We start from the raw sequence: 12772 nt of genomic DNA, 5'->3' as shown, positions 1-12772 counted from the left end.
ATCAGTGCATTGACTTCAGTGGGCCAGGGTTTAGCACAATATCTGCCATTTTTATTGACACGTAGGTCATAAACACTTCTTTGTGGGTGCATCTACACGAGATGCTACTGAGCAGTTATTACCATGCATTTACTTAGAGCTTGTTTTAGCAAGTGCTAAATACATGCACAGTTACTGGAGTTACTGCGCAGTACTGCCAGCAAACATCTTCTAGGTGATGCTGCTGCATGGTAGCCTGATTATACCACGCAGTAGTGTATTAGCACTGTCCATGCTGTGCAGTATTTTTGGGTACTGCTCAGTCAGCATCTCATGTAGATGTGCCCTGTGTACTACAGAGCAAATTCACTCTGGAATTTATAACAGCCACTGAATTTTTTTCTGAATTTTTTTCTTGTGACTGATGACAATTCTTCCTTTAAACATCTGGTGAGCATTCTTTCCAAGCCTGTTGAATAAATACATTGTAATATCTTGGCCTTTACCACTTCTTTCCTAAATGCCATGGGCATTTATACATGTGCTCTGGGAGTGGGAGAGTGGTGCTTTAATTAGAGCAGCTCTGAGAGCTTATCTAATTAAAGCACCTGGACCATCTTATGTAGCAGCGTTCCCATGCTTCAAAATGGTGGTGGGGGGACTCATCAAATGAGCTTTAGATAAAGCACCCCTGCCACCATTATGAAGCACAGGAATGCTGAAACACAAGATGAGGGAGGCTGCTGGAGTGTGGTAATTGTCACACTCCAACAGATTCGATTAATAGAGTCTGCTGGAGTGTGGCAATTACCACACTCCAGCAGCCTCCCTCCTCTCATGTATCCCCATGCTTCAAAATGGTGGTGGGGGTGATTTACCATGCTCCAGCAGTCAGGCTTAGATTAATCTTAGGTTCTTACTAAATGAACATAAAACTGTGAACTTCTCGAGGCCTCCTCATTATGTGGCACTGATTATGTGACACTGATTTTGCTTGCAGTGGTTATAGAAGACTTGGGCTAGATTCTCAGCTTGTGTAATTAATGCAGCTCTACTGTCCTTTCTTCATAATCTCTTCCTTTTAAAGAAATGGGATTCATTCAAACTAGCATATACCTTTCAGTGTTCCTGTGCCCAATGCCTTATTTCAATTTGCTCTTCACCAAATCCAGTACTACCAGACTGTTTCGTGAGTTCTAGAATGCCACATTTAATTAGATAAATATATTCAGTAGAAACATTACATAAAGTTTCTTCCTTTACATCTAGGGACAGTGTTTTCAGATTTATAGTGCTAGTATTTGAGCCTATAATACAGGCTTGTCTAACATATGGCCCATGGGCTGCCATGTGGCCTGCCAAGCCATTTTCTCTGGCCCGAGGTCCCTTGCTCGGGACAGGCGAGGAGTACTGGCGCCTGTTCCACGCTCCACAGTGGCAGTGGGCCAGCAGCAAGGCGAGGCGGGCAGGGCCGGCCCACGGGCCCCAGCTGGCAGTGAGGGAAGGGGAGCTGCTTACCCCCGTGGGGCTGGGCTCATCACGTGAGCTGGGTCCTGCCACCACTGCCCCGAGGGCTACGTGGGGCTGCCCCAGCCGCACCTGATGGGACGAGCTGGGGACAGTGCCTGCTACTTCTCCTCTGGCTCTGCCCCTTGTCCCCGGCATCCAGCTGGCCTCCTGGGACCCACATGCAGCTGAAGCCAGATTCCCATGTGCTGCTGGGGACGGGAGGAGCCTGGCCAGGTCGGACCGACCAGCAGAGGTGGAGCCCTGTGCCACTCAGGACTGACCAGTGCAGGCAGGGGGAAAATGCAGCTGAGCCTCTGCTGCTCCAGCTGCTTGTCCCGTCCCAAGCAGTGCATGGCTTGACCTGTGCCAGCTGGTCTCAAAAGGCAGGAGGCTCCACTGCCATGTCTGCTGGCTGGTGCAGACCTGGCCGGGCTCCTCCTGTCCCCAGCAGCTTGTGGGAAGCCAGCTTCAGCTGCATGTCACTTTTCCTGGCTGGTGCTGACCCGGCTGGGTCCGTCCCATCTGGAGCAGCATGTGGCTGAAGCCAGGTTCCCACAAGCTGCTGGGGATGGGAGGAGCCTGGCTGGGTCTGCAACTGCCAGCAGAAGTGGCGGTGGAGCCGTGTGCCGCATGGGATGGGACAAGCCCGGCCGGAGCGGCAGGGACTCAGCTGCATTTTCCCCCTGCCTGTGCCTGTCAGTCCCAAGTAGCACATGGCTCCGCCACTGCTTATGCTGGCCGGTGCTGAGCTGGCCGGGCTCCTCCCGTCCCCAGCAGCACATGGGAAGCCAGCTTCAGCTGCACGCTGCTTTTCCTGGCTGGTGCTGACCCGGCTGGGCCCATTCCATCCGGGGCAGCATGTGGCTGAAACTGGCTTCCCACGTGCTGCTGGGGATGCCCGGCTGGGTCGGCACTTGTCAGCAGAAGCAGCGGTGGAGCCTCCTGCCTTTTGGGACCGGTTGGCGCAGGTAGGAGGAAAGTGCAGCAGCACGTGGGGAAGCCACCGCTTGATAAGGGATGGGATGGGATGGGCTGGCAGGGCTGGACCAGGGAGGGAAGGCTGTAGCTGATCCCCCTGCAGCTGTGCTATATGCTAATTTAAGACTGAACAATATGCTCAAGAATAGAGCATGAATGATCTGGGCTCCAACCTAAATTTGGAGCAGGTAAAAATCTTTGTAAAAATACTGTCCAGTGTTTGGATTGTGTTTGTTTCTGTTTCTCGTTGTGCAGGATTGGGGGGTTCAACTTGTTACTACTTGTTAAAGATGTGTTACTAACAAGTTATTAATTCAATAAAAGTAAATCTTCTTGAAGATTATTCTAAAAAATGCCCATATTTTGTTGCTTTGATTAGTTTCCACTCTGGCTGATATCTTTTACGCATTTGATTTGTTGACTTGCATTATGCTTCTTTCATTCATTGAGCAGTGAGTAGAAGTGAAAGTTTTTATTTTAGTCAAGTGTTTGGTATTATTTCATTCTTGCTTTTATATTGTTTTTATTTTGGATTTTAAACCACATTTCCAAACCCATTTCATTGTCATTTCCTGCAATTGGTGTCAAAGGTCACGTGATATCACTTCCTGATGTGAAACCACTTCCTGTGAGGTCTTTGAATATGGCTCACCAGCCCATAGGGTGATACAAAGTTCATGATCTGGTCCCACATTCAAAAAGGTTCAACACCCCTGCTATAAAAGTACTGAAGACCCTTTGCAGAGTTGAGGGTATTCTGTACTTCACAACAGTGGGTTTAGCAATCTAAATATCTCATTCATTCTAAAAGAAGTGTTTCTATTGGTATCCCCAAAATTAATGACAAAAATCTCTCAAGGACTTCAAATAGTTGATTATGATCTGAGTTCTCAAAAGTACGGCTAATTCAGGTGTAAACATACTTGCATAGACCCAGATTCTCCTTTCTAGTTTTACCTTGACTCCTAATTAATGTGAGTGTTACAGGATGATCAGTCCCTGGTTGTGGATCATGGACTGAGGAGGGAGAGATGGATCGAGGTAGTCAACCAAAGACTGCAGCGTTGGTGTCATCGTGAAAGCTTTGGCTTTCATGATCACAGTCCATTCTTTGGTGAGAAAGGCAGTGGGCTGCTGGGAAGAGACAGCCTCCACCTCACTCCACTGGGGAGGAAGCTCTTCTCAGCCAGACTTGCTGACCTGCTCAACTGGGTTTAAAAACTGAGCCCGTCGGGAGATGGGGGGACTACTGCCACTGCAAGCCCATTGGGCAGCTTTTGTAAACCCAGAAGGCTAAGGCAGTCAAGGGAACCCACCCCTACCCCAGCCCTAGAGCGATCCATAGGGAAAGCAAGGGACCCCAGTGACACTTACACGCCTGTACACCAATGCCAGGAGCTTGGGGAACAAATAGGAGGAACTGGTCCTCCTGCTAAACAAAAAGGATTACAATCTCATAGGCATAATGGAGACCTGGTGGGACTCTACCTATGACTGGGCCACAGGCATAGATGGCTATACCTTGTACATGAGAGATTGTGCAGAAAAAAACAGGCATGGGGCAGGGTAGCTCTCTATGTCAAGGAAAGCTACTCATCCCTGCAAGCTGACACTGGCACCCAGGGGGGACAATTGGAGACTCTCTGGGTCCAAATCTGTGGTGAACAAGGCACAGGGGACACAATGATGGGAGACTACTACAGACCTCCTAGCCAGGATCAGGAGTTCGACCAGGAATTTGCTAGGAACTAGCTGAGGCTGCACACTCCCAGTGCATGGGTGTAATGGGGGATTTCAACTATGACCTAATGATCAAAGGGAAGCTGGGAGACAGCGACCATGGACCACTGTAAAGATGGCAAATCAGTCAGCACAGCAGATGTCCTTGACTTCAGGAAAGCTGACTTTGACAAGCTCAGGAGGCTTGTTAGCGAGGCCCTAAGGGACCTCAACCCAAAGGGGAGTGGAGTTCAGGATGAGTGGTTGCTCCTCAAGGGAGCGATCTTGGAAGCTCAAGCAATGTCTATCCCCTCTTGGAGGAAAGGCAACAAGAGGGCACAGGAGCCCCCTTGGCTCTGCAAGGAACTAGTGGACCTCCTTCATCTAAAAAGAAAAACCTATAAAGGATGGAAGGCTGGATCTACCCCAAAGGAGAAGTACTCTGTACTGGTCTGAATCTGTAGAGAATTAACCAGGAAAGCCAAGGCTGCGACCGAACTCAAACTGGCTACACGTATCAAGGACAATAAAAAAGTCCTTTTTCAGATATGTGGGGAGTCAGAGGAAAAGCAAGGGTAACACTGGACCCCTGATAAACTATATGGGTCAACTGACAATCGATGTCCAGGAAAAAGCCATCCTGCTTAATGGGTATTTTGCAACAGTTTTTCCATCAGCCCCAAGTTACAGCCCTGCTCAATATGGTATGGGACTGCCAGAGCGAGGGAGAATTGTTACCTTTCATCAATGTTGACCATGTGAAGGAACACCTTGAGAGGCTGGACACCTTCATGTCAGCTGACCCAGACAGCTTACACCCCAGGGTACTTAAGGAGCTAGCAGTCACCATAGCTCTGCCACTGGCATGGATCTCTGAGAACTTCTGGTGCTCAGCAGAAGTGCCTGAAGATTGGAAAAGGGCCAATGTAGTGCCTATTTTCAAATAAGGGAGGAAAGTAGATCCAGGGAACTACATGCCCATCAGCCTGACCTCTATTCTGGGGAAGATCTTGGAGAAAAATCAAAGAGACCATTCTTGACAAACTGGCTGAAGGCACCTTCCTGAGGAACAGCCAGCATGGGGTTGTTCCGGGTAGGTCTTGCCTGACCAATCTCGTCTCCTTCTATGACCAGGTGACATATTACCTGAACAAGGAAAAGAGATTGACATCATATATCTTGATTTTAAAAAAGCTTTCGATCCCATGATCATCTCATAGAAAAACTGGCCAACTGTGGCTTTGGCTACATCACAGTCTGCTGGCTGGGGAATTGGCTCCAAGGTTGGACCCAGAGAGTGGTAATTGATGGAAGTCAATCATCGTGGTGCACCATGACCTGTGGGGTCCCTCAAGGCTCCATCCTTGGGACTATTCTTTTCAACATCTTCATTAATGATGTGGACATTGGTTTCAGAAGTGGACTGGCCAAGTGCGCTGATGACACCAAACTTTGGGGTAAAGCGTCCATACCTGAGGACAGGATGGTGATCCAGGCCAACCTTGAGAAGCTCGGAAAATGGGCAGATGAAAACCTCATGGCTTTCAACATCAACAAATGCAATGTACTCCACCTTGGGAAGAAAAACCTGCATCATGCTTATAGGCTTGGCAGTGCTACGCTTGCTTGCACCATGGCCGAAAGGGACTTGGGGGTCATGATTGACCACAAGATGAATATGAGCCACCAATATGATGTTGCAGCTGGCAAAGTGAGCAAAACTCTGGCTTGCATCCATAGATGCTTCTCTAGCAAATCCCAGGATGTCATTCTCCTGCTGTACTTGGCCCAGGTGAGGCCGCAGCTGGAGTACTGCATCCAATTTTGGGCTCCACAATTTAAAAAGGATGTGGAGAAGCTTGAGACAGTCTAGAGGAGAGCCACATGCATGATCAGAGGGCAGGAAAACAGGCCTTATGATGAGAGGCTGAAAGCTATGGGACTCTTCAGACTGGAAAAGCGCAGGCTTAGGTGGGACTTGGTGGCTGCGTATAAGTATATAAGGGGTGTACATCAGGATCTGGGGAAACACCTATTCACCAGAGCTCCCCATGGGATGACAAGGTCAAATGGTCATGAACTCCTCCAAGACCATTTCAGGCTGGACATAAGGAAGAACTTCTTTACTGTCTGAGCCCCCAAGGCCTGGAACAGACTGCTGCCAGATGTGGTGCAAGCACTTACTCTGGACTTCTTTAAGAGTCAACTGAACATTTACCTTGCTGGGATACTGTGACCCCAGCCGACTTCCTGCCCCTGGGGCAGAGGCTGGACTGAATCTTCTGAGGTCCCTTCCAGCCTTAACGTGTATGAAATCTATGAAACATGAAAAAAATATCTTTTGTTACCAGTGAGTAAATCCATTAAAGTTTAATATTTGATTTTCATTTTTACCCCAGATTGCTTAATTCCACATGTTTGGATAAAAATTAGCTGAGATGTGTCAATTTTAACCTGTCCTTTAACAAAGCTAAATAAAAAAACCATAAAAACCCTTTCCAATAGTCCAACACAAGAATAATATTAAATCCTCTAGTTTTTACCCTTATCCTTTGTGTCCCTGCCTTCTGTGTAAAGATATACAAATGAGACATAGGTGATGCATGGGGCGGGGCACGGGGAGGCAAATTCCCCCTCCCCCCCAGATATCTGCACTGCAGGTGCAGTGTGGGGCACAGGGCTGCAGTGTGGCCAGAGCCAGAGTCTGGCTGCAGTGGGGGTGGTGGTGACAGCTCTATTTCTGCACCAACAGCAGGGCATGGGGCTGCAGCCTGACCATAGCCAGAGCTTAGCAGCTGCGGGGGTGGCAGGACATGGAATTGTGCCCCCCCCATTAACTTTACACATCATCTATGAAATGAGAACTGTGCAAATTGTGTCTATGTGCTCCAGTGCACTCCGTATTGAAGAATAACCTTCTTAGAAATAATGTGGATCAAATTTTCAAGTGACAGCTGGTCTAAAACTGCATAATTTCCTAAATGCTTGCAGTTTCTTCATGAGTTAATGATAGCATTTCTTTACTTTTACTATTATCAATTATATTATCCATTATCTGACATTATAGAAAATATGGTAAGAAAAATAAATCTTACACTTTTACTGGTAAGGAGTTTTTATATCTGAGGTAAGGATGTATCTTATTAAAAGGGTTAAAGCCATTCCAAGAGCTGATACCAGAGAATTTAAAAAGTAAATGTAAGTGGCCAAACTAAAAAATAGTAGGTATTATTGCTTAAGCTATAAGATAATTCTTATTGCATTGAAAGAGAATCAGAGTCAAACTGGTTCCAGGGGCTAAGAAAGCCTTCGACTTTCAATGTATTTGGGGCCCAGGTGAAAGTAGAGAGTTTGTTAACCAAAACACTATCGATTGTAAAGCTGAGCAATTCAGAAAGAGCACATCTGAAAGCCAGAGACACAATTGTCAAGAACATATAGGAAAGCCTTGTCTGTTAGCTATTTTTACAAGTTCAATTATGCTCTATTTTAGAGGCTAAAAACTCCTTTCCATTTAAAGTTCCTATATCTGTAGGTAGAGGTGGGCAAGCAATACAAGGTTTTGGTTATGTATCAACACTGTATCCTGACTCTTGCCCCACCCCCAGTACACACAATAAAGGCCCTGAACAAGGAGAGTTCAACTCTTGGCCCTACAGATGGGTAAGGTACAGGATTTGGGGATGTCATCAGGAAGTTTGTATGCTCTCCATGCTGTATAGAAGCTTTACACTTTAGTGTTCAGGGGAGTGTAGGCATGGCTGATCTGCTGCTAAAATGACTCGCCTGCCACTGCCATTCACCATGCACTACAAGCTGCATGAATCAATGCATCCCTGAGATTGCAATAGCAGCTGCAGAATGAATCTACTTCTGCAGCTACAAAGGGAGGAGCTCTTCTACCTTACCTTTTGCTATTTTAATTGTGGTTCTAAGGTCTGGTCTCCAATACCTACTCTGGTTAGTCTGTAAGATGCAAATCTCCCCTACCTTGTCCAAATAGTGCTAGAGAGGGTAAGTAATTATCTCTTTTTTTGTTGAAGCAGGTCCTTCAGAAATGCTAAAAAGGAAAATAATAGTATAATAGAAAATGAGGGTTGGAAGGGACCTCAGGAGGTCATGTAATCCAACCCTCTGTTTAAAGTAGGACCATCCCCAACTAGATCATCCCAGCCAAGGCTTTGTCTAGCTGGGTCTTAAAAACCTCCAAGGATGGAGAGTCCACAACCTGTCTTGGTAACCAGTTCCAGTGTTTTACTATCCTCCAGACACATGTGCAAATGCTGCTGGATGGGTTTAGCCCAGAGTAATTTATTCAAGAGTAAACCCACCCTGGACAGACATCTACATGTGTGCCCATTTGGGAGCAGATTTTCTGCTCCTGGCAGCAGTCTACTTCATTCCACTCTGGCCCTGCACCAGCCCCCTGCACCAGCTAAAGGGAGCTCTAGGGGCTGCCAGGAAGCCTGTAGCCAGCTGTCTTCTGGCAGGGGCTGGGAGATTTGCTTCCTGCCTTTGGGAGCTGCCTGCTGTGGGGCAGGCTTCAGTGGTGGAGCCCAGGTGGGGACAATATCCCCCTGATCCAGCAGCAGAAAGCTCCTGGCCCCAGCTCCCCAACTGGGGGCAAGGAGCTTGGAAAGAGCTTTGGAGGAAAGGGCAGGTCCCAGCCCCCTGCCCTGATCTGCTGGTGGGGTGGCTAGCAGTGAGCCTCCAGCTGGGTGCCCAGCCAGGGGCTCATTTCTAGGTGACCCACTAACAGATCCCCACAGCCCTTTCTAACCCTCATGCCTGACTCATCTGATCAGACATGGGGCTAGGAAAAAGGTTGGGGGCTGGGACCTACCCCAGACAGGGACAGTTCTTAGCCAGCCCCAGGCTGCATGGGGAAGTCTGCACATGCAGCCCAGAGCCAGCTGGGGACTACCCAAAATGGGACAGTCCCCAGCCAGCTCCAGGCTGCACGTGCAGCCTTCCCCATGCAGCCTAGGGCTGGCTTGGAACTATCTCAGTCAGGGGCAGGTCCCAGTCAGCTCCAGGCTGGGTGGGGAACTCTTGATCGTAGAGTGGAGTGGGGGCTGGGAGTTCCCTGCTGCCAAGGCAGGGGTACACAGTCCCAGCCTGACTCTCAGGGGTAAGAAGCAGTCTCCCATCCCCTGCTGTCTGGCTGATTGGGAGCAAATTTGTTCCCAGTCAGCCATCTACACATGCCTAACTACTGAAAAACTACTGCATAGTAAATTTGCTACTTGCATTTGCAAGCACTCCCCTGCCAAGTAGAGCAAATTATTGTGCAGTAAGGGTCTGCACGTGTAGACTGTTTTGCTTACTATTTAGTAATTTACTCTACTGCACAGCAAAGCATCTCATGTAGATGTGCCCTCCTAGTGAGAGAGTTTTTCCTAACATCTAATCTAAACCTCCTTTGCTGTGTCTTGATACCATTGCTCCCTGTTCTGTCATCTGTCACTACTGAGAACAGTCTAGCTCCATCCTTCTTGGAACCACTCTTCAGGTAGTTAAAGGCTGCAATCAAATCCTCTCAGTCTTCTCTTCCCCAAACTAAATAAACCCAGCTACCTCAGGCTCTCCTCAGAAGTCATGTGGCCCAGCCCCCTAACCATTTCTGTTGCCCTCCGCTGGACTTTCTCCAATTTTTCCACATCCTTTCTGTAGTGGGGGGCCCAGAACTGGGCACAGGACTCCAAATGTGGCCTCACCAGTGCTGAAGAAAGGATCCCTTGATCTGCTGGCAACACACCAGTATGTCCAGTATGCCATTAGCCTTCTTGGCAACAAGTGTGCACTGTTAACTCATATTTATTTTGTTGTCCACTGTAACCCCCAGGTCTTTCTTCAGGACTTCTGCCTAGCCAGTCAATCCCCAGCTTGTAGTAGTGCATGTTATTTTTCTGTTCCAAGTGCAGCATTTAGCACTCTGAGCACCTGTCCTTATTGAAACTCATGAAATTTCTTTTGGTCCAATCCTCCAATTTTTTTATCTTCTAAATCTTTTGTGTCTCCTGAGCACATCTTTCCCTATGGAATTTCAGTGCATTTGGTTCCATATTCAGTTGGAGATTCTCTGCTGTTAAGCTATGACAAATCATATCAGTTAATGATTGGTAGAATGCATGTGTTTAAAGTATGACCATATTATCAATTTTCATAGTCTATTATTTATAACAATATGTGATGATAAAGTTCATAACATCTAAAAAACAACAAATATTGCAAAGAATGAAGAAATACAAGTCATTTTAGTGATATAAATTATTGTATGATAAGAGTGTCAACAATAGTGTATTTCTGATCTGATTGGTGATTATTGTTATTGGACTATTATAATTGTTTGCATTACCGAAGAGCTCACACAAAGACCAAGACTAATTGTACAACAACTAGGAGAAATACGGAAACAGAGACAGCAGGTGGATACAGACAGGTGTATGTAAGATAATAATGGGACAATATTATCATGATCAGTAGTGATTATTAATTTTATAGATATACAGGATGTGGGGGAATTTCCAGTAAGTGATGGTCAGGATTGATATTTTGTTACCCATTGGATCTACTCCCAGGGTTAAAACACTGATACACCAAATGGTCACTTCTCTCGGAGAAAAAAGACCAAGCACATAGATAACAAAAATCTTGAGGGTATTCCATTATTAATTTTAAAAAGTGAGGAAGTGTTTTAAAATTGATATGAAATGATGGTGGCAGCCAGTGTAAAAAATGCAAGCATCAGGACATGTTTTCTGAATCTACAGCAGTTGGGCAGATTGGTCTACTTTCATGGACATGGACATTTTGAATCCCTCCACAAGTATGTGAATAGTGTTTCATGGTTCATTCTAAGAACACTTGAAAAATGCATTTTTGTAAATATTTGACGTATGTCAAGCCTGGCCAGGGAAGAACTCAAGGTTTGTGCTATAACTTCACAAGAGAAATGTTGTATGCTAACAATCAGTCCTAAGTTAATCATGAAGGAATGTGGTGACTTACATTAGCAACTTTTTGAGGGGTGAATTGATCTTTCTGTAATAAAGAAAGATCAATTGCAATAAAAAGCAACACAACAACTAAGATAACAATACTGGCAAGGTAACGAGGTCCTATTGTTTTTGGCCTACTCTAGGTTCTTGGAGTCCAATAATAGGACAGAATGCAGTAAAATATGAAACAGCAGAGACATTCAAATGATTAGCATTGCAGTAAAGAGGCTGCCAAGTGGTATTCATCCTAGACAATGTTATGTGGGGTGAGCCTGACTTAAAGCCCAGTGAGATAAATGGAGACACTTGCACTGAATTTAACATGTATAGTTAACACTTACGTATACTATATATAGGGCAAAACAGGGATTACTATATGAGCCAAGATAAAGCTATCCCAAAAAAATAAAGAGTGCTTATGATCATAGATCCAATTCTTAATGGACTGAAAAAGGGATGGAAATTACTATGACAAATACTCTTTAGAAAACATAAATACAAAAGTTTTCATGTATGTCTCCTACTTGCATGCAAAACTCTGATTGACCTTAGTGGGTGGGCTTACATGTGCAACTAATTTTCTTCACACAAAATTCAGAGGCACTAAACTGCACCTCTTAACACATGTGAATATACCCCCATTGGGAGCAAATTTGCTCCTGCTGAGAGAAATTCACTCCAGGACTATTCCTGCCCTGCTCTGCCCCCCTACACACACACACACACACACACACACACACACACTTTTTTTAAATATACATGTGCCCCCATCAAGTCTTGCTGGATTTTTCTTCTCTGGGCATCAGTTTCCACCCCCTTTACTTTCCTCCCATGACTTGATGTTACTTGCTTCTAAAGAAAGAGGGAGGCTGACTCACAGGTTAACAGATAGGCTCCAGGCTCATCACCCATAGGATAATGAGGTGTTGCCTTAAGGGCAAAAATGCACACTCCTACCTCCCCTTGATGTGCCCTGTTCCTCATAGATGTTTTATGAATTTATCTTTATGTTGGGGTCTCAGCCGCTGTGGGCTTACTCCCCCTCTCTCTGGCTAGGCCTGTCAGTCAAAACCCACTAATCAGGGCTTGACTCCCAGGCTTAGCTCTCTAACTCACTTGGGCTCAAGGCCCTCTGTTTCATACTCTTCACAACACCAGGCTTACTGGTCCTTGTACACTGCATGCTCCTGTGACACCAGGCTGTTGGGGCCTCAGTCCCCTCCAGCTTTGCCCACTCTTTCTGTAATTAGGGCCTTTCACCTAAGTCCACCTGCTGGCTTCAAGGCTCCTATCTCCCCTTCAAGTGACTTTGGGCTCATGGCCCTAGTGCAGCAGGGCTTCTTGAGCCCTCTATCATGGTGCCCCTCAGCACTAATGATAGCACTGAGGGGCACCATGTGTAGGGGCTCCACCCCTACAGCCTCAGCCACAAACCTCCAGCATTTTAACATCAAACGTAAATCATAGGCTCCTATGGCCATATAATGAAAATAATAAAAAAAAGACTAAGATGGGTAAAGTGCCCACTTACTTTATGTGACTGTGCTTCTGTCTTGCAGCATGACATATTCTTCCCAAAGAGGCTG

The sequence above is a fragment of the Crocodylus siamensis genome, chromosome 2, assembly GCF_052110815.1.
Source record: "Crocodylus siamensis isolate JL-2025a chromosome 2, ASM5211081v1, whole genome shotgun sequence".
Lineage (NCBI taxonomy): Eukaryota > Metazoa > Chordata > Crocodylia > Crocodylidae > Crocodylus > Crocodylus siamensis.
Note: the sequence above shows the minus strand (reverse complement) of the source record.